The sequence below is a fragment of the Physeter macrocephalus genome, chromosome 1, assembly GCF_002837175.3.
Source record: "Physeter macrocephalus isolate SW-GA chromosome 1, ASM283717v5, whole genome shotgun sequence".
NCBI classification, from domain to species: Eukaryota; Metazoa; Chordata; class Mammalia; order Artiodactyla; family Physeteridae; genus Physeter; species Physeter macrocephalus.
Genome location: NC_041214.2, coordinates 34,984,922 through 35,007,995, shown reverse-complemented (window position 1 = coordinate 35,007,995; position 23,074 = coordinate 34,984,922). Strand labels below are relative to the sequence as shown.

At 39.1% G+C, this 23,074-nt stretch overlaps 1 non-coding gene across 1 annotated transcript; it reads left to right on the top strand.

Moving 5' to 3' along the window:
- Positions 1-4,790: 4,790 nt before the first annotated feature.
- TRNAG-ACC (transfer RNA glycine (anticodon ACC)) lies at positions 4,791-4,863 on the top strand. The gene has a single exon. It is a non-coding gene; the product is annotated as a tRNA-Gly (tRNA).
- The last annotated feature ends 18,211 nt before the right edge of the window (positions 4,864-23,074 follow it).

The window sequence follows — 23,074 nt, the reverse complement described above, 5'->3', positions numbered from 1 at the left end:
GCTCTGCGGCATGTGGGATCTTCCCGGACCGGGGCACGAACCCGTGTCCCCTGCAGGCGGACTGTCAACCACTGCGCCACCAGGGAAGCCCCCCATTTTTCTTTCTTTTAAAACATTTAAAAATGTAACAAGCATACTGAAATGTGCCTAAAACATCATTGTTGTGTGGTATTCCATTGTGAGACTATACCACAAGTTGTTTATCCGTTTTCCTGTTAGTGGACATTGGGTTGTTTCCACAAGGCTATTATAAGGAATGCTGCTTGCTGTGAACATTCTCATATGTTTTTCGTGCAAATGTCATGTGTTTCTGTGGGGTATATACCTAGGAATGGATTGCTGGGTCATTAAAGTATGTGTATCTTTAGCTTTATTAAGTACTGCCAAACTTTTTCCAAAGTAGTTATACCATGCTTCGACAATTCTAATTTTAATTATTATAATGGTATGCCCAAGTCATGTGGTTAAGGACTGCACCTGGTTTTCCTGGCAAGAATAAGTTGGTAAATCGCTTTAGGAACAATTCTGTTTGCCAGCTCTTGTTTTCCTTGATTAAATTTCCCCCATTGATACACTACTTCAGACATTATTTTTCTTGACTTTGCCATGATAATACAGTCATTTTTAAATCAACCTTTGACCTGTATCAATATAGCTATGTAAGATGAGAAAAGGGGACCCAGAAGAAAGCCAATACCAGGGAAACGATTTGCATAGGACATAATTTCCCTTAGGCTTAAAGCATCTATATTAAATCTTCTGTGATGTGCAGTACAATCTATTTTTTAATTCTTTTTTTTAAGGCTATTTAAGTGATGCCAAAGAAACAGAATGATTTAACACAGCTAAATGCCAAACTGGGATTTTAAATACCAATGTTTTGTTCTTTAAAGTTGGATCCCTCCAGGATATTATGAGGATGCAAGTGTCTTCACGGCAGTCTGTCACCTTGTGGCTCCAGAAATTGAAAGTTCATCATGTTCATGGATCAGTACCAGTTTTACTTATTAATATTTTTAGTGTCTGCCTGTAAATCAGGCACAAAGTAAAAGGCTTTTAAAAATAGCCTACTCAGTCTTCTCAGGTTTGATATACTCTGCTAAAAAGAATTGTTGATATCAGCATCTCCCTCCTTTTCCTTGCTGGCTTCTCCCTGAATATGGGATGCACCTGTGTTGGATCCAGGCACATCAAGATCTCCAAAGATTTACCATCACTGGTCTTTGCTTCTGCAAAACTCTTGTAAAAATCATCTTATTCTTTCATCCAAGGATGGGCTCCAATAATTCAAAATTGGGAGCCAGAGTTTGACTTGTGGCTAAGTTTTGGTTCAGTTTACCTAGGCACTGAGCAATAAAGAGATCTCACATTAAGTGAAGTAAAGCATTGCATGCTCAAAGTGAAGTCAAAGATAGTTTGGTCTGTGACAATTGTGACAATTATACAGTATTAAGGGTTTGGGGGAACACATGGGCACCAATATATTTTATGAATTTGTCATTTTATGTTTATATAAAATAAATGATACAATCCCTGACCTTAGGGAGATTGAAATATAATTCAGGAGATTATACATATATAATAGAAATAACTGAAGAGCAAGTGTTTGGATGTACAGCACAGTAAAACAGGACTTTAGGAATTCAGTCAAGGACTAACTCCACAAAGTCAGGTACTGAAGAAAGGACCAGAAGAGAGTTTGAAGAAAGTTAGTCAGGGAAAGAGCAGGGTGAGGAAAATCACTCATGAGACATGATGATGGCATGTGAAGATGGCAGAGAGGCTGGACTAATATGGCCAGATCATGGCTGGGAGCTCTGAGAAATGTGCTGGCTACCTAGGTGTGGAGACCCATCCACAGGGAGTTTTATGGGCCAGGTGGAGAAGTGGCAAAGAAGTGCCACTGAATATTCTTAAACATGACAGAATAGTGATGGGAGTGACTCCTGGAAAGATGGAACCATCATGATTAATATCAGGCCATGGACAGGCAAGGGGAAATATTCTGGCCTCATTGAAAGAGAACTGGTTAAAGACGTTCGTTGCCACATGCAGTTGAGCAGATGGTGATCATGATATAAATGGCACCCAGCAGAGCTATGTGTGTATAACCTGAAAGATGTTTTGTTTGGGGACAGTGAAGTCTGGGAGAGTAAAAAGCCATCTCATATTCCATGGAAATCATAGTATTAGAGTCTTATAAAGTGGCCCCCCCCAAATCAACAGAACTATATATGTGCATTAGAGCTTGATATATAAACTAACATTAACAAGTATATTATTTGACTTCCATACGAACGTTAGTCCCAGAGTGTTCACAAAAGCATCACCCACAGTAGCCCAAGACTGGAAACAACTGCAAAGCCCATCAGGTAAATGGGAAAGAAACTGGAGCACATCTACCAGTGGAGTAGCACTCTGCAATAAAGGGGAATGAGTGACTGATACACGCACAACCGGATATGTTTCACAGACATTATGCTGAGTAAAAAGAAGCCACACAAAAGCAGTACACGCTGTATGATTTCATTCATACGAAAAGAAAACGCATACTGATCTATAGAGACAGAAAGCAGATCAGAAGCGACCTGCAGGCCAGGGACTGCAAAGGTGCATAAGGAAACTTTTGGGAGTGAGAGAGAAGTTCTTTATCACTGTGGTGGTTTCAGGAGTGTATCTGTTACAAAGTGATTGAATTATACACTTTAAATATGTGCAGTTTACTGTACATAAATCATAACACAATAAATTCAATTAAAGAGAGAAGCTAAAGTTCCAAATATTTTCTTTCAAAAATTACAGTTTTTAAGTTATTAGTTAGTGGTGACTTCTTAGTTTTTAATCCTTCAAAGTATTTTTAAAAGATTTCTATGTTCTAATTCTTGCCTATTTACAATTTTGTTTGAAAATGTAATCTAGCTCCTTTGGAGAATGAGAGAAAACAGATATTAGTATGAGTCAGGAAATCAAAAGCAATTGAATTATGAGAATTAAAAAATTATTTTCCCACTCACATTACCTGATTTTGCATTTTAAAATGCAAATACATTTAGAAATCTTGTAAAAAAAGTTATTGTTGTTACTTCTCCTGATCTTTTCCTGATGTCATAGAAAATTCAAGTTGACTCAATAAACTGGATCATTTCCCAACTAGTTTTTCTCCTATTAGGTATTTGCTGAGTTGGCAGAAAAATCCATCCTGGTTTAGCTCCAGTGAATGAAAAGACAGCTTGTGACACACTTGTCACAGGAACCAGGGAAGTTGAAGGGTGACAGGCAAACTTTAAAGGGCCTCCTTGACATGGGGTGGCAGTGGTTTTCTTTCTTTATGATAATCTTTTCTTTTTCTCCTTGGAGGATGAGCCAATTACAGTCATAGCTCAACAGGAAGCGGTTCTTATACCTTTGATCATAATGATATTAATCACCATCCTGCTAGTGATTCTCTGTGACTTGGTCACATCAATTATTAATTTGTAAAGTGTGAGTTTGTCGTTTCTTACTGAAATGCTGGCCAGACAGATTGGTATACAGTGGAATGGAGGCTGAGCAAGGAGGCTGTCACTTCACCATTATGAATATCAGACCCTTGTTTGAAAAAAAAAAATTACAGCTTGGAAAATGTTTTTCTTTTATACATTCAGCTGATACCATCCAGGGCTTGAGGCTTAAACATTTTAAACATACTATTGGTAGGGTTTATCATAATGCATTTAGAGCAGTGGTTCTCAACCTTGGTTGCACTTGTGAACCACCTGAGGAGCTTTTTAAAAATGTCAGAGCTGGGCCCCACTCCTAGAGATTCTGACTTAATTGTTCTGGGATGAGGCCCAGGTAAAGGTATTTTTAAAAAGCACCCCAGGGGCTTCCCTGGTGGCGCAGTGGTTGCGCGTCCGCCTGCCGATGCAGGGGAACCGGGTTCGCGCCCCGGTCTGGGAGTATCCCACATGCCGCGGAGCGGCTGCGCCGCTGAGCCTGCGCGTCCGGAGCCTGTGCTCCGCAACGGGAGAGGCCGCGGCAGAGGGAGGCCCGCATACCACAAAAAAAAAGAAAAAAAAAAAAAAGCACCCCAGGTGTTTCCAATGTGCAGTCAAGACGGCGGCACACTACTGATTTAGAGGCGGGACAGTGCTTTTTAAATGTTCTTAACAAATGAAATACATATAAGTTTTTATAGTCCACGTTAATTCAAAAAGGCTTTAAAATGAGTTCCAGAAATATATTCATCCAAAGATTTTTTAAATTCTGAAAATTATAATTAAATAAATGGAAATTAAAACAAGAATGAGGTACCATTTTTCCCTTTTGGTAAAGATTTTAATGATTGATGATATCCAGTGATGTTGGGAATACATGGAAATGGTAATGCTGATACAATATATAGGCATGTTAATTGGTGCCATTTTCCTGGAGGACAATTTAGCAACATCTATCAAATTTTACAAGTTTTGTACCAACTGGTCTCTCAATTTCACTCCTAGGAATTTACTTGCAAAATTTCACCCAGATATAGGTTTAGGAACATTCACTGCAAAATTTTTTGTAATAGTGAAAGCCTGGAGAAAACCAGTGTCCATCATTCAGGGGACCAGTTAAGTAAATTTTGATACATTAACAAGATAGAATATTATGGAGACATTTAAAAAGAAGTGCTCCCTCTATATATGCTGATACCAAAAGATCTCCCAGATATATTAGGTAAAAAAAAAGGTGCAGAAAATTATGTACAGTATGATCTCTTTTGTGTAAATTTAAATAAATGTAATTTAAAATAAATGCTCACAGGGACTTCCCTGGTGGTCCAGTGGCTAAGACTCTGCTCTACCAATGCAGGGGGCCTGGGTTCGATCCCTGGGCAGGGAACTAGATCCCACACATGCTGCAACTAAGTGTTCGCATGCTGCGACCAAAGATCCTGCATACCACAACAAAGATCCAGCACAGGGCAACAAAGATCCCGGGTGCCACAACTGAGACCCGGCACAGCTAAATAAATAAATAAATAAATATATTTTTAAAAAGCTTCTCTAAAATCATAAATAAATAGGTAAATAAATAAATGTTCACAGGTACACTTTTTTTTTTCCTTGAAGGAAATGTGGTTATCTTTGGGAAATGGACTTTAGTAGAAGTGAGGAGCTTTTATTTTTATTTTGTACCTTTCTGTACAGTTTGAACTGTCTAACCAATTACATATAGAGTAATTATATATATATATAAACAAGTATACATGTGTGTATATATATGTACATATATATATATATATATATATAGAGAGAGAGAGAGAGAGAGAGAGAGAGGCAGACCACAGAGATATTGTGGATTTGGTTCTAGACCACCTCAATAAAACAAATATTGCAATAAAGTGAGTCACACAAATATTTCGTTTTCCCAGTGCATGTAAAAGTTATGTTTGCGTAACTATATATACTGTAGTCTATTAAGAGTTCGATAGCATTATGTCTCAAAAAACAATGTATATGTCTTAATTTAAAAATTCTTTATTGCTAAAAATGCTAGTCATCATCTGCGCCTTCAGCAAGTCATAGTAGTAACATCAAAGGTCACTAATCACAGATCACCACAACAAATGTAATAATAATGAAAATGTTTGAAAGATTGTGCGAATTACCAAAATGTGACACAGAGACACAAAGTGAGCAAATGCTGATGGAAAAATGGCACGAATAGGTTTGTTTTGATGCAGGGTTTTCACAAACCTTCAATGTGTGAAAAATGCAATATCTGCAAAGTGCAATAAAAAAAGGTGTGCCTGTATAAATATGACATATAACTGGAGTTTTCTGGGAAGTTGGATAATGTTCCATTTTTTCTTTATAATATAAACTTTTAAAAGTGAGGAAACCAGGAGTAAGGATTTTTAAAAGTTTTAAAAGATAAAAGTATGAGTAATTTGGAATACAAAATACATGTCTTAAGGTCTCTGTGACTGCTGACTGCCACACATTTGGCTCTGGTGTAACAGCCTATAAAATAAAGGAAACACCATCAAATCAATTACATGACTCATGATGTCTGTAAGATAAAAATGCATTGTAGGGGAAGCCCAGCAATTCATAAAACTTAAGTGAAATTTTTTTACATGGATCTTGAAAAAGAGAATACTGTATGCAATTACAGGGAAACACCCTCAACAGTTACTCACAAAAAGGTCAGAAATTTTTATCTATTTTGCAGGAGAGAAAGCAGTTAACAGGGGCTCAGTTACTGGCCCTTTCTACTGAAATAGTGTTCTTAGTTGCAACAAATGGCCTCTTCAACCAATGTTGTTACTGGTCACAGACACGATAGATAGCATTGGCCATGGTGAGCACTGGTGCCAGGCTGCCACCTTACTGCCCCCCAGAAGCCAAACACCTTCACTGCCACCCTCCCCAGAAAACAGACCCCCTTTGTTCTTTTACAAACCAAAGTATCCTGTGTGACGTTTGACTGGTGGACCTGAAGTCATGTGACTTGTCATAGCTGCAAAGAGAGTTGGGAAAGTGGGACAGGTCTCATAATATGGTGTTTCCCTCAATGTGAGGGAAGGATGTTCACATTCACAAGATGCAAGTTGGTCAGAAAAAGGACAAACGCTCACCTAGATTCCAAAGCAGATCCAGGATTAGAGTCAAACAGCTCTCAGTATCTATGATTATGCTTTGCATTTTGCCTCTTGCTTTGCTCTCAGGAAGTTCTACTTGCACTTCGTCTTAACTCTAATGTGTTTACCAGTTCCAACACAGATCATACATACATGTAAACTAATATGAGCTAAAGGTTTGAACATGTCTTCTTTCTATAGCCTCAGATGCTGATAGGTGTTTAAACAAATAAAAACTGAAATTAAAATTCAATGCATAATGAAATCTGGAACAGTCCAAATACCTTTCAGCTGGGAAATGGATAAGCAAACTGTGATACAATATACAGTGGTACACATAAATGAGCTACTGATATATGCATCAACATATAAGAACCTCAAAAAGCATTATGCTAAGTGAAACAAGCCACAATCAAAAGTCTACATACTGTATGATTCCGTTTATGACATTCTTGCACAGGCAAACCTGGAAGGACAGAAAGCAGATGGGGTGGTTGTTCGGGGTACTGTGGCTGGGGGAAAGGCCTGAGTACAAAGGGGCATGGGGGAATTTGGAGGACGACAGACCTGTTCTATACCTTGGTTGTTGCGGTGGTTACATGACTGTAAATGCTTGTCAAATCTCTCAGAACTGTACACTAAAAGGGTGAATTTTCCTGCATATAAATTATACCTTACTTTTTTAAGTGGGGGGAAAAGTCAATGAAAAATACCTGCATTCATTTTTTCAACAAATATTTACTGAGCACCTACTATGTGCCAGACACTCTTAAATGACCGTATATTTAAGCAAACTAATTTCAATATCTGTAATGCATTGGAAATGATCTAAATTACTCTCCCAATTCTTTAAACTTGATTTACAGCCAAAAACAATGCATGAAGAACTTTAGCAGTGATGGGAAAACGTGGCAAGTAGTTTCTTTAATCCATAACTGACAAACTATTGAAGTCTGGTGTGAAGACATATTGCAGCCAATGGATCTGACGCCCCCCGAGTACCAATTTAGAAAATCATTTTAGGTGATAATTGGCTGTGCGAAACTCACATTTTTGGTGCAAGGAGGCTTGGAATTTCTGGTGGAAAGAACTAGGGAAGGAAAATGGTGAGGGAGATAGGGCAGTCTGAAGTAGTGAGGTGGAGGAAGCAGAGCAGGCCTAGGAGGTCTGGAGATCTCACTAGTCCTACTCCTGACTTGGAGAAGATCACTTTGTCTTTCTGAACTCAGTTTCCTTAGCCATAAAATGAATGAATTGAAAAAGTGGGAAACACTGACTGCACAATGCAGAGCTCCTCCAGTGACCACTTGTGATCGTGGACAAGTCAGTTTTAGCTTCTTACTATATCAAATGAGAGATTTAATGGTTGCACAAGAATGTCAATACCACTAAACTGTATACTTTAAAATGGTTAAAATGGTAAATTTTGTGTTATATGTATTTTACTACAATAAAAAAAATTTTAATTGAAAAAGCTTTAGACAAAATGACCTTTGGGGTGATGTAGTTTGATCTTTCCTCTTTCTCTTGGGATTAAGTCCAAATTCCTTAACAAAGCCGCCCATAGGGTGTGCAGACCCTGGGCAAATATTTGAGTCACCCAAAATCAGATTGTCGGCACCATTCTGGTGACCCAAGCTCACATGATCTCACATAAGAAATACTGTACTTCCTAGCAGGAGAAATATGCTTGCCAGACTGACATTCTGGAACCATCACTTGGCTCTTGGGCCCCAGGACAATCCCATAGTATGAGTCCTGGGGCATCTGGTCAACCCCACAAATGGGGTAGAAGATTAAGAGCCCTCAAAGGAGAGAAACAGAGAGTCTGTGCAGGTACCAGTCTGGGCTCTGGGCATGCCACCCAAATGGAACTGTCATACCCAGCTGGTTCAAAACACTAGAGAGGGACTTAGAAAATTTTGAAGAAGGCCCTCCAAAGCACAGCCCCGCCCTCCCCCGAACAGGTCATGGGTCGAGGCTGGGAGCAGGGGGATAAGGGTAGAGTAGGGGTGCTTAAGGAATTTGCCCATGTCTAAGTGTGGAACTTCTTAATTTGGCTTATAAACCCTGTCTGTTCTGTCTCAAATGTGCGAAGGAGGCTCTCACTCTTGGACTACACACCTACATAGGGTTTCTCTATCAGAACACAGATTTCTCCTTCTGCCCCAACACTCAATAACCCATTTACTTAATTAATCCTATTCATCTGGGAGGTGTTAGAAAATATTTCCTCCTAGAAGTCTTTTCTGATCCCTGGTTAGTTACTCTGACGGGCTGTGTTTTCAGGTGGATCTAGGATCTTGGAATCTGTCTTCTCTTTTTCTTTACCAAATCAATTCACCAGAATATTCAAAATAAAAGGTAACAAAATCCCTCAGGAGTAGAATACAAAATTTAAATATGCTCCTTTCTTTCCAGACGCTGGAGAGGAATGGAGTAATCCTGCATTGAGTTCTAAGGGGAGAAGCCTGCATTCAGAAGAAGGAGATTGATATTAGCCCCTCACCAGGCTATCTGAAGCCTGTTCCTTGTGGTCTAATACAGCTTTCACTCATTCATTAATTTATGCATCTATCCATCCTTCATTCAATAAGTCAACAAGCATTTTATGGCTCCCTACTCTATTTATGGCACTAAGCTAGACCTGGGGCTGGGTACGGGGTGGGGGGGAGAATCAAATAAGATATGGTTCCTTCAAGATGTTCATAGTATATTGGACATAACCCACTCTGGGATGTAGTTAATGGTGTTGTGCCAGGGACGCTTGGAGAATCCTGCAGATGGGTCTGGGGGCTTTCCTGACAATTTGCCATGGTACAGGCAATATGTAATTTATGAGCACATGAATTCAGAAAACTGTTGTTAGGAGAGCATAAGGCTTCAAGGGTTAGACCATGCCATTGCCCGGGGAACTAAAGGCAGCACGAAGCATGGGATATTCTGCTTTTTCACATTAGACCCCAAGGCTGTTTGTATGCTTGCTACTCTGTAGCATTTCCTATAAGAAAACAGAAGCCCAAATGAGAAGCAAAGAATTATAATAGGAGGTCTTCACTGTCAAGCACCCTGAATGGACAAGACACTGAAGAGAAAGAAGTAATGACAAAGTCATATCTACAGGACTTGACCACAAACAAACCCCTTAATTTGCCCCTCCAAAGACTAGGGGTCAAGGAGGGAGTGTGGTGGCCCCTAATAGCTACTCTATCCTTTGGAACAGCTGGACAGTTAAAAGAGAGAAACCTCTCCCACAGAGGTGCTGAGAAACCCATGTGGGTGATTTCTGAGATTAAGAGGCTTTGCTGAAGAGTTAGACTAATGTCTAACTCTGTAATTGATTTTGGACTGGTAAAGAAATGGAAATTTTATTTGCCCCAAATTTCCTTAAAAAGAAAAGTTCTAAAGCATTTGCTCCATGACTGATATTTCTACTTCTGTCCCCAAATAGAATAACCAGGAAAGATTAATAGGCTGCCTGGTGTTTTCTCAGTGCCCTCTGCTTGGGATGAACTACTTTGAGTCTATAATTCCTTTTAGAGTGGGATGAAAGCTATGGGCCTCCTCCCCAGAAAAATGCGTATAAGCCTATACACAAAATTTTCCATATAATTTCAGTGGATTCAGAGACCTACTTGAAAAATATCCATGTACCCTAGGGAATCTGTGCTCCAGAAAATATTAAAAATGTTATTTGTTGCAAAATAGAGCTTCAACTTTAGCTACATTAATTAATGAGTCTCCAGAAATATTGGACAGTGGTTCTCAGGTTAGAGGTTTGTGCGGAAGTCCCAAGGGAGGAGCGAAGTCAGTAGCTATGGAAATGGGCACAATGACAGAATCTAACCATGTGACAGTGACACTACTCCTCCTAGTTAGGGTGGCCAGATAAAATACAGGATCCCCAGTTAAATTTGAATTTCAGATAAACAGCAAATAAATTTTTAGTATGTCCCACACATATTTGGGATATTGTCTTAGTTTGTGCTGCTATAACAGAATATCATAGACTAGGTGGCTTAAACAACAGACACTTATTTCTCACAATTCTGGAGACTGCAAAGTCCAAGATCAAGACACTGGCAGAATCAGTGACTAGTGAGGGCCCACTTCCTTGTTCAGAGATGAACATCTTCTCACTGTAACCTCACTTGGCAGAAGGGGCAAGGGAGCTCTCTGGGGTCCCTTTTATAAGGACACTAACCCCATTCATGAAGAGAGCTCTACCCTCATGACTTAATCACCTCCAAAGGCCCCACCTCTAAATACAATTACATTGGTTATTAGGATTTAACGTATACATTTCAGGGGGACACAACATTTAGTGAATTGTTTATACTAAAAATAATTCACTGTTTATCTGAAATTCAAATTTAACTGGGTATCCTCTGTTTTGATTTGCTAAATCTGGCAACCCTAGTCCTGGTCAATTCTATTTTGGCAGGTTTCCCCATCTTGGACTTGTTATACCTCTGTTCTCTGTGTGTTCCTTTTGACAAGGTCTTTCTTCTCTCTTCTCTCTAGATGTACCTTAGTTTGATGCAGCACTGACAAGAAACTAAGGATGATTTTTTGTTATCATTTCTCTCAACAACACAGGAATAGTGAAACTGTGTGTGCCTGTGTATATGCGTGTGTAACAGAGAGAAAGGGCAAAACAGAAAAGTGATGGATCATTCAGAAAGAAGTTTAAGAATTCGTATTTCGAGATAAACATGACTATTAGAAAATGAAGTCTAACCTCCAGTGACTATAGAAAGAGGTAGTAGTATAACTAGTACACAATTAAGATAGAGAAGTGACTTCTTACAACAAAATATGAAAAAATCCTTGAGGCTTACAGAGAGTCACGACTCCTTGCCAATGGGAGTAAACTTTTCTTGAAAATCAGGTAGTTTGGGAGAACTGCTAGTTGCTAATGCCAATTCACTTCTTTTCCTTAAAAAAACCCTGATCTCTGATTTTGGTCAAGGCAGTAATGTGTCTGGCTAAAATGCATTTTTCATCATTGTTTGCAGCTAGAATAGTCATATGACAACCTTAGCCAATGAGACATAATAGAAGATTGTTGGACATTCTTGGGAAATAGTTGCTTTTCTGATATAGGTGCTACATTTTCCTCCTTGTTGCTTCCTTCTTGCTCCTGCCCAGAGTACAGAAATAAGGCCGGGTGTGGAATAGCCATCTTGAGATCATGAAGCAATCATGAGCTTGAAAGCCATGTGCTTAGAATGGCAGATCAGAAAGGAAAAAGGAGTCTGGGCCACAGACAACTGTGGTGGGGGCATTGTGCTATAACAGACTACCCCCCCCCCAACTCAGGACTGAAGTCTTTGATCCCCACTGCTGAGGCTCTTTCTAGCAGGTGTCCCTCACGTGTCAGACCTCTTTGGGAATTGTCCTCAGCTGAAGACAGACACCCCACCCCACCCCACATCACGGTCCCTTCCTGATGGGTAGCCTGCATCCAATGATTGGTTGATGAGAAGGTATAAAGCCCTGCTCCCTTAACCCAATACAGAAAAACTCTGAGGGGCCAGCTTCAGAGCTTCCCATATGATTGTCTGAGGTCTGTTGTGACCACACAACAGCCCAGCTTCTTCCTTTTACCTAATCCTGCTGCCTTTCCTTACCCCACAGGTGTTAATCCCAAGAGCACTCCTCAGTAAACATCCTGCATGCAGTCTCCATTGCAGAGTTTGCTTTCCAGAAGACCCTGACCTACTGCTGGTTACTATGCCAGCCTACCTCTGAGCTTCTGGTGGCATGAGAAGATTTTTACAAAATATTGGATAAGCCACAGCAGCTGTATTTCTCATATATCCAGCCCAAAGCAATGCCTGTGCAAAATGGAAGGGTATTTTATATCTTGAACTGTGGGCTTAAAAGTCTGAAGAAAGGATTGATTCACAAGATTTACCTTGTGTTGCTGAAGGCAAATGCAATGTAAGTGAAACTTCTGGATTGACAAGGAAAAAATAATTCCCATCTGATTCCTGCTTTGGCATATGGAGATGAGGAAAAGCCATTCCCAAAAGCTGCAGGAAAAGGCAGGGCCTTGACATTTCTTACTGGAAGGCTAATGAAGGATGAACTCCAAAGAGACTTGGCTAGATTGAAACACAAATATTGGTTCTACAGAAGCTGGCAGCCCTCTTTGACAAAAATAGATGAAGGCACAGGAAGAGTTGGTCACCACGGCCCAGAGTAAATAATTTCAGCACTAAGGATTTAATGTTCAAATGTGGATTTGTGTTGCTATTGACAAACTCCTCAGACATCATTAGTGCTAGAAAATCTCAATAAATAGATATGTAAGACTTCATCATAGGTACCAAAAAAAAAAGCCCCACAAAATTAAAAAGTAAACAAAAAAATCTAGAAAGGAGTGAAAAATAAAAATGGAAGCAGATGATTTCTCTTTCTTCTCAGTGAATGGAATATTGGAATATAAGGTTAAGTACACATTTGATCATCATAAAATTTGAATAAGATGAATTCTAGATGAAACCAACAGTGAATCCAAGATCTCTTGAGACTACAGAAAACCTGAAATTGGTATTCTTCCTAGTGTCTCAATTAGATGCATTGTGATTATGTTGTTTAAGATGAAGCCAGAAAATCTAAAATCAGAAAAAAGTAAGGCAGTCCTGAGGGCTTAATCAATCCTCACCCAAGGCCATTGCGTCATTACCAATAGATCACCGTCTTTTCTTTCTGGGTTTTAAAATTAGCACAATAGACTCTTCAAATAAGATAGTCATTGACATGAAAATGAGAAATGTGTACTTGGTTCATACAGGTTTTGACTGCAAAGATATTTCCCAAAGTAATTTAAATCTAATGACTTCTCAGACATTTGCTTGCCTTGAAACTGGGGCAATGACAGAGAAGTACATCTGTCATATCATGAAAGCCCCAGCAAAAGTAGGGATTCAAGTTTCAATGTATGTGCCTGAAATTTTTAGCATAGCTTTTCTTTCCCATTTCTCTGCTTTACACACCTGTACTACACTGAAAATGGTCACATTTGGCACAATTATTGCAGTCCTTTAATTTAATGTAGTTCTGTAATAAAACAGTACAAGTCAGTTTATACTCAGGCTAATGGATTGCTCTAGAGACCTCCAAGGATCATTCAAGAGCTGGGAGAAAGGAGAGTTGAATGTCTGTGGAATTCTCTTAGACCTAGTGTTCCAAAGCATGGGACATATTTCCTCCTTAGGATATGTGGCCTCCTTTCTTTTTTAGTAGTGGAATCCAGATTTTATCCATGGCAACAATGTACCCTGCTAAAAAACCACCCTTCCCAGCTTCCTTTGCACCTCACAGTGATCACATGACACAGTTCTGAGAAGGAGTTTGGGAGATTTCTCTATGGGAATTGACCATATTAGCTAAGGGATATGTCTGTTGCCCATATCTGATTTACAGATGTGTTTTGCTTGGCCCATAGAGATTTATTTTTTTAAAACACTGGATAAATTCTCATTAAAAACTCAGATTTCTAGATTATTAAAAATGTATGAGATGTGATCCATCTTGCATTCCCATGTTGCAGTAATGGGCTGTGGCTCAGTAACCACACAGCCCTACTTCTTTCTATTGCCTTATTGTCTGTGATACTCCTTTCTTCACCTGCCTCACTCTGTGAGCATTTGTTTTGTAAACCTTGCCTTAAACCATAGTCTGTCTCTCTCATTCTTTTTACTTTCTGTGTCTTATGCCATGTTTTATCTGTCTGTGCCTTAGCCCTGGATGACAGATATGTCCTAAAACTCATGCAATGATCATGCCCAGGGAGGGCTTTCTCAAAGCTGCAGCATGTGTGAGTGAATAAATGGGATTATTATTCACTCACTTTAATATTTTAGTTACTGGTCCTGAGCTTGGATCACAGGCCATATTTCAAGGTGAAGTGGACCACATGAAGTCTAAAGGTCCTAGATTGCTCATTTGGCCTTAAGGATTAGAACTGCATTATAAGACAAACCTCAAGGAGTTTTTACTATATTCTTTTACCAAAGACAGCACCAGAGGGCATGTGATAGGGGGGTAAGTGGTCCTCCCTTCTGTGAGCTTTGAAAAATTAACAATTTATGGTTTTATCATTCATCTACTTGATAAAATACATTTTGATTACCTTTATTTTCCTTACTCACATCATTCTCAGGGGTTGTGGGTACCACAGATTATACCCATTGAATGAAGTAGTACTTTTTTCATAAAATTCCCTAAGCTCAAGTTTCACAGGACCTTCTGCCTTCCGGATTTCAGAATTGAGTGATCAACCTATCTGTACTGCTCTTGATATTAGAGGTTATTATCGTCCCACTTCCTAGCTTTTACCATTCTGAATTGAAAAATTCTCCCCCTTTCTTTCATTTGGCCTTAGAAGGCAGCCTTCTATCTGGTGGAACTCTTGTTTTCAATCAGCCTAGCTGCCCTTTCCTGACACTTTTTCCAGGACCATTGTAACTTTCTCGAATTTCAGTAACCAAAGGTACACAAAGTTTTATTGGAAAGAAAAAATATATTTCTTTTGAATGATATTCAACAACTGACTGATCATTTGATCTGTAGTGCCACACTGAACTGACATTCTGGAATGATGTTACTTCTTTGGTCATAACCAATCATAGAGAGTAATTCTTTTTGTACATAGATTTTGGATTATTTATTAATTACTTTTTCTTATATTGTTTTTGAGTTTGTCATTTAATGACACCGTGCAATGATTCTAAATTGTGGTCCTTGGTCAAAAGCATCAGCATTCCTTAGGAACCTGTTAAAAATGTACATTCCCAGCCCTCACCCAAGACCTACTGAATCAGACGCTCTAGGCGTAAGGGCTGACAATTTTGTTGTACAAGCCCTCAAGGTGACTTTAATGCACACTCAAATTGGAGACCTACTGACATAGTGTTCTGTAAGTGAATGTGACGTAGTAATAGAAAAATTAATAGGAAAGGAAATTTCTACTTAGAATTAGAAAAATTGGAATGTAAATGAGTGGAATATCAAAAGTATCTTGTTGTAATGTTTTTTTTGCTTGTTAGGATTTATGGCTATTAAAACAATCACTGGCAATGTGTATGAGGTGTCAATGGGTCATGTTTGAAGTAGTACTATCTAGGTTTGATGATCTTACTGTAATTAGCAGGGGGAAAGGAAGAAATATGAGAATGGAGAAAAGAATTTAACCTGAGAGGAGTTTAAATATTTATACATGCAAATATTAGCAGAGAGAACACAGAGCCCAGAAAGGAAACAAAACATAAAGGAATGTTAATAATAAACCCTGCTAATAGGTAATGGCAATCGCCCAGTTCAAAGTAGAATCGTCAGAGATGCTCATAGAAGTAGAGTGAGGATTCTGAGAATAAGAGCTTCCATTAATTTCACAAATGATTATTGAGTGTCTACTCTATACCAGGCATTGTTCTAGGGGCAATTGTTCTTGTCTGGTCCAATGAGGGACAATATAGAAATTGTAAGCTCTGCCCTCACAGAACTTAGTCTAGTGGAGGTCATGAAACACTGAATGGCCAATTTTAATACAATGTGACAGAAGCCATGTTAGGGGACGTGCCAGGTAGCTGTGGGAGCTCAGAGGGGAGGCGCTGAACTCAGACTCCGGAGACTATGGGGGTCTCGGTCATGGCCACTGTTTAGAGCAGAGGCATAGTGTAGGAGCAAACTGAAGGATATTAGTAAAGTAATTTTCTGCAGCTCATTTCTAATTATCTCTCTGAGGTGGGAAGCATTAGTCCCGGTTTGAGGTTTTCGTTTGTACTTTTTTTTTTTTTTTCTTTTTCTTTTTTTGCGGTACGCGAGCCTCTCACTGTTGTGGCCTCTCCCGCTGCGGAGCACAGGCTCCGGACACGCAGGCCCAGCGGCCATGGCTCACGGGCCCAGCCGCTCCGCGGCATGTGGGATCTTCCCGGACCGGGGCGCGAACCCGCGTCCCCTGCATCGGCAGGCGGACTCGCAACCACTGTACCACCAGGGAAGCCCCCGGTTTGAGGTTTTAATAGAAAATGTGTGTGTTATAAGGACATGTGACAGAGGGGAGAGATCTTGGACCATGGAAACCAAAATTCTTGGCAGAAGCACAGGACTGGGTCCAGAGTCCTCTTTGAAACCATTTCTAACCTTGGGAAACACAGGTGATAGTAACATTGGGGAGAGGGCTCTAGCCAAGAGAAAATGAATCTGTTAAAAAAAATCTTTGAAAACAGAAGACCTGAATATTCTCCCTGATAGGTTGTTATTCTGAGATCCTCTCAGGAGGCATTAGGGCCATAGGAGCTCTTAAGCGTAAATAGTTTTAAGAACATATGAGGGCCGTGTTTTGGGTCCCCTTGTTAGTAGTAATTTTTGTCAGAGGACTGTTGCTGATGGAACAGGAGATGGCTGATGGAATTCCTGGGGAAACCCAGTATAAAAAAGAAAGAAAATAAAGGGGGGAGGGCAAACAGCCTGTGACTTATTTTATTTCAATTTTTTGGTTTTTATGTTTTTATTTACTGAAAAAAATTAATTTTAAAGACGGTAACATTATTGAATGTTTATTATGTGAAAGGCTTTCAGTTTGTTTTAAATCTGTAACTTTAAGTGTAATTGGCCAAGAAATTCATCAGTGGTAGTTAATGTCAAGAGAGATAAGAAACAATAGAAAGAACAGGGTTACATGTAATTCTTACCAGATCCAGTCAAATAGCCATTTCATTAAGTTACTTTAAGTCAGGCAAAGTCATGGAGACTATAATTGAGGTTAAAAATAACTGAATATTTAAGCAAAAGTAACATTTGGGGTTATCTTTTCTCAGGTCTCTTCTGAACCTTTTTATGAGAATGGACAACAGCTACACATTTGTATATACAAGTCACCTCTTTGAGTGAACAGATTCTCTTATCTCTCAGTCCTGATGGTTTACCCACATTGATTTTGTTCAGCTTTGCAAAGCATTCTGAATACATGATCACTGTTACAGTAAAATAATTCTAACTTGCCCATCTTTGTGTATAGCCTAGTAAAGGGAGTCTCTATATAATTCTTTCAGTATGTTAATTTGCAGCAAATAATTCAGCCTATGAAATATGCTCCTTTCCATTCTTGAGCAAATCCTTTATCCCACCAAGATCAAAGGATCCCACTTATTCTTTGAGTGACTTCCTCCCTTTGACATGTTAAAATAATCTCCTTTATTAGTTTCAGAGACCTTGCAAGGTGTTCTTCAAAGCATTTTTGTTGTAGTTATTATTCTCCTCATTTATAATTGATTGGTTTCTTTCATACTCCCTTACCAATTTGGGGAAAATGCCCTCTTTTTTCTCTGATAATTTATATAGCTCTAACAGTTCTCTTTTTAGCTCCTACTTCTAATGCTTATTTTCATTCCTTGGTATATGCTTTTCATGGAAAACAAACAACAATGAGAAAGTACATAGGCTTTCTTATGGATTATTGACTTTTTAAAGTTCTTCCTTTCAATTGTCTCCTAAATAGGGCCTATATTTATCACATTTCCCTTTTAAAAAATCTAGAGTGTATGGGATGGGTTTCTTGGTTTTCCCCTGTCCCACGAGGATGTGGAATTTAATTATGTTATTAATTTTTGCCTAGTGCCTCGCCCACAGCAATCTCTAGGGTCCATTTCTGATCCTGTTTAGGATGAAAGTTCCCTCCATTTCCCCTCCTTGTGGGATTTAGAAAGCAGTCCTCAATTTATTAACATCCAGCCCCCTACCCCTACTCCCATCTCCCATATCCTGATTGAGCAGTTGGTTACTTTGTGTTTGGATAATTAAAGCCTCTTATTATTATTATCTGGATAAAATTATCAGCTTTCCCAATTCTATTTAACATTTTATGTCTCATCGTTTCTCTTGAGTAATCTATAATATACATTTTTTTCAATATGGAGAAGTTTTAACATGAATTCTTTTTACAATCATAAGTTTTTATATGAAAAGTTACAACATGAGTCTATCCTGTGAAGTTTATTCAAATAATACTTTTTGAGTGTCTGTTATATATCAGTTCTAGACACTGAGGATAAGCAGAGGCTGAAATCAAAATCCATGCGCTTATATTCTATGAGGGGTGGGGTAGGGAGACAACAAAGAAATAATTCATCAGATGTTGATAAGAGCTAAAAAGAAAAAAAATGTGTAGGATGATAGTTTAGAGCAGCCCTTTTCTACCAGTTCTAACAGAGAATTAAGCTCTGATGCCCAAAGACACCCTTTATATACAATGAATTAACTTCTCTCCTATGCATCTAGAATGACACCAGCAGTGTACAATCCTTGGGAGATGGGAGAAAACAGTCACTGAAATCGTTTTCTGTAGGGCTTAATACACTCCTGAAACCCTGATAGAGAAAGTCGAGGTGACAGTTGTAGTAGGTAGTGCTGCTTTGGATCAGCTGACCAGGTAAGACCTCTCTGACAAGAAGTCTTTTGAACAGAGACCTAAATTTAGTGAGGGAGGAGGGCCCTGCAGATGCAAGGTTAGGGTGAGGGGTAGAGGGCGGTGGCCAAGTATTCCAGCCAGAGACAAGGGTGGGCTTGGTATTTTTGAGGAAGAGTTAAGAAGGCCAATGTGGCTGGAGCTGAGTTATCAAGGGACATAGAGGTAGGGATAAGATCAGAGAAGTGGCTGGTGAGGGGTGGAGATGGGGTGATGAGGCACGCCAGAGGCATTTCAGCTCAAGTCAGTTCAACAGAGATTCACTGAGCTCCAACTGTGTGTCATGACCTGGGGCTTTCAGAGATGAATGAACCATGGTCTCTGTCATCTTGCAACTGACAATATAGATTATATCACTTGACTCACTACAGGGTAGGGATTGAAAGACAGGCATAAAATAGTAAGCTTTCCTTTGGTGGAAACCTTGCCTATTTGCTTGTTGCTATGTCCTCAGCATCTAGTCCAGTACTTACTCACCATAGAGAACCCCAGGGGTGCTTCTGAGTGGGAATGAATACATGCATGAATGACATTCCAGGCCCAGGAATTAGTCTTGAAAATTTTTAAGCATCATTTGGTGGAAACCACATGTCCCAATATTACATCTTCATAGAGGATGCTAAGCTCTTCTGCATAGGAATGGCAAGGTGGTAGAAATATAGTTCAGAAATCTGGGAGATATAGTCGTAAAAATGTCATATACACTTGAGTGTGAACAAGTGAGAAGTGATGCATCTAAGGGACGAAAAGTCCAAACTACTTAGAGTATGATGTGTTTTATTAAAAATTACAAAGAAGGACTTCCCTGGTGGCACAGTGGCTAAAAATCCGTCTGCCAATGCAGGGGACACAGGTTCGAGCCCTGGTCTGGGAAGATCCCACATGCCACGGAGAAACTAAGCCTGTGCAACGTAACTACTGAGCCTGCGCTCTAGAGCCTGCGAGCCACAACTACTGAAGCCCACGCGCCTAGAGCCTGTGCTCCTCAACAAGAGAAGCCACCGCAGTGAGAAGCCTGTGCACCACAATGAAGAGTAGCCCCCACTCGCCACAACTAGAGAAAGTCTGCGCACAGAAATGAAGACCCAGTGCAGCCTAAATGAATAAATAAATAAATAAATAAATAAATAAATAAATAAATTTATTTTAAAAAATTACAAAGAAAAAATTGGTGAAGACAATCTGTAAATTTTCAAGAAAATATGTAAGTGTGTCAGCAGCTGTTTTTTTGTGTGACTTGGTGTTGGACTGAGAGAGTCTTTTTATCACAGAGAACTTGGACTGAGAGGGTCCTTTTATCACAGAGAACTTGCGTAAATGTAGATAAGAATCAGTATACGTGAGTGGCACTAGGATGTAGAGCTTGAAATCAGAGTTGTGTCAGGCACCAGGGAGGGCTGAAAGGTTCCCCCTGGGTGCCAATTCTGATTGGTTAAAGTGGGAGGTCACTAACACTGGGTTGAGAAGGAGTCTGAGGCCATATCCACGTTTAGAAGAATACTACTAATAATAGCTAACATTTATTTAGCACTTCCTACATGACAAACACTGCTTAAACACTTTATATTGTTTAATTAGCTCACTAACAGATGTAAGAGACAAGTACTTGTATTGCCATTATATTTCCCTTTTGCAGATGAGAAAACTGTGCAATCATTATATCTTCCAAGGGCCAAACTGTCCAGGTTTATACAGCTGGTAAGTGGAGGAGTTGGGATTTGGTCCTAGATTCTACTCATAATCATTAGGGTAGAGTTGAATGTCATGACTGATTAGAAAAGGGAGGAAGAACATATTTGCCATCCTTGCATTCTGGTCTTTTCCACACCTTTCAATCACCGTCCATCCCCTTTAACAGCCAGTCAAATTAAACTACATTCTCTTCCTCAATGTTCCATCCTCTTGTGCTTTTGTATGGGCCGTTGCCAGCCCTGAAACACCCTTCTGCTACTGCTTTCCTGGCTAACTCTTACTATTTCTTTGGAATTCAGTTCAGGTATCACTTTTTGCAGAAAGCCTTCTCTGATATCAATAAGAATTGGTGTTCCTTCTTTGTGCTTTCTTATAGTGTATGAGCCTCACTAACATAACACTTTTTATTTTGAATTGTGATGACTTAAACTTAACTTAAAATGAGCTAAAAGACAGGGTTCATGTAGTGTTTTTATTGAATGAATGAGACGATTTCTCTCCTTATCTCTGTTCCACAGTACTTATGTAGTTTTCTAAAAGTTACCTGCACAGGAGTTGGACCACATGGAATTTCCAGCTCTGTTATCCTTTTCTTATATCAGTTTGGAACTTCCAAACATTTTATTCAGTAAGAATTTTGCTCATTTACATTTATGTTTTCTATTATATGCATACAATATGGTGTTTTCTTCCATGAACCATTCTCTCTCCTTTGTGGCTAAGCTTGCTAAGTGTAGTATCTCCATCTAAAAAATCACCTTGTTGGAAGGGGTACATGGGGGCTTTGACTTTATTAATAATGTTTCATTTCTTAATTTGGGGGAGGTATAGAGGGGCATATCATATGTTTTAAGTATGAAATATTTTATAAAAAATATTACAAAAGAATATATATCTTTATAGATAATATAAAGAATATAAAGAACATAAACTTATCTTAAAACATCCAGTGTGTTAGGCTAAATCTGTAGACATTTACACTACTAAATGGAAAAAAGTTACCAGTTATTAAAATACAGATACATAGACATAAAATGGTTATCCTGGCAAGATGGAAACTAGAATCTTGGGTAATCTGTGGGTCTTCATGAATGAGAAAAATTAAGTTTAGAGAAGATATTTATTGCTAGAGAGATAAAAACATAATTAGCAATCAGAAAGCAGTCTGTAGGGCTTCTGACCATCATGGACAAATGGGTGGATTTCTGGAGACTTGGTTGTTTATGTCTTATCTCTTTCTTTTCTTTTCAAATACTCCTAAATCTCTTACTAAGCAATTTCTGGGGGGGTGGGAGGGAAGGGAGGGAGGAAGGCTTGCATAAGCTAACTCCTGATTTATATCAGATACTAACCTATCCATTTCCTGAGATAGGACAGCCAGTTTATATTTGTGAGGCAAGCAGACTGAGAAACAGAAAATGAATGACAGCCTGGATGTCCATTTTTCAAATTCTTATCCTCAAGCAAGAATTTCTTTGTTTCTCCATGCCTCTTTTTGTAATGATGACACTCACAAAGAGAAAATAAATTCTTTTTTCTAGTTAAAAATTTAAATTATTGATGCTGGTTAAATATCAGTGAAAATTGTGCTTATTTTACTCAGTAGATAAAGCTAGAAGTTTACAAGGTGAGAAAAAATTCCCCTCATTTGAATGCTGTGAAGTACATTTTTAAAAGTGTGAGAGCAGAAGGAAGTTAGATTGCAGGCTTACACATCAGGCTTTCATATTTCTGACGTGGCAAATAAAGTCACTTTTTTTTTTTAGATAAGTTTTTGTGATGTGTGTGTTTTTTTTTAACATCTTTATTAGAGTATAACTGCTTTACAATGGTGTGTTAGTTTCTGCTTTATAACAAAGTGAATCAGTTATACATATACATATGTCCCCATATGTCTTCCCTCTTGCCTCTCCCTCCCACCCTCCCCATCCCACCTCCCTAGGTGGTCACAAAGCACCGAGCTGATCTCCCTGTGCTATGCGGCTGCTTCCCACTAGCTATCTATTTTACGTTTGGTAGTGTATATATGTCCATGCCACTCTCTCACTTTATCCCAGCTTACCCTTCCCCCTCCCCATATCCTCAAGTCCATTCTCTAGTAGGTCTGTGTCTTTAATCCTGTCTTGCCCCTAGGTTCTTCATGACCGTTTTTCTTCTTCTTTTTTTTTTTTTGTTTTAGATTCCATATATATGTGTTACCTTATGGCATTTGTTTTTCTCTTTCTGACTTACTTCACTCTGTATGACAGACTCTAGGTCCATCCACCTCACTACAAATAGCTCAATTTCGTTTCTTT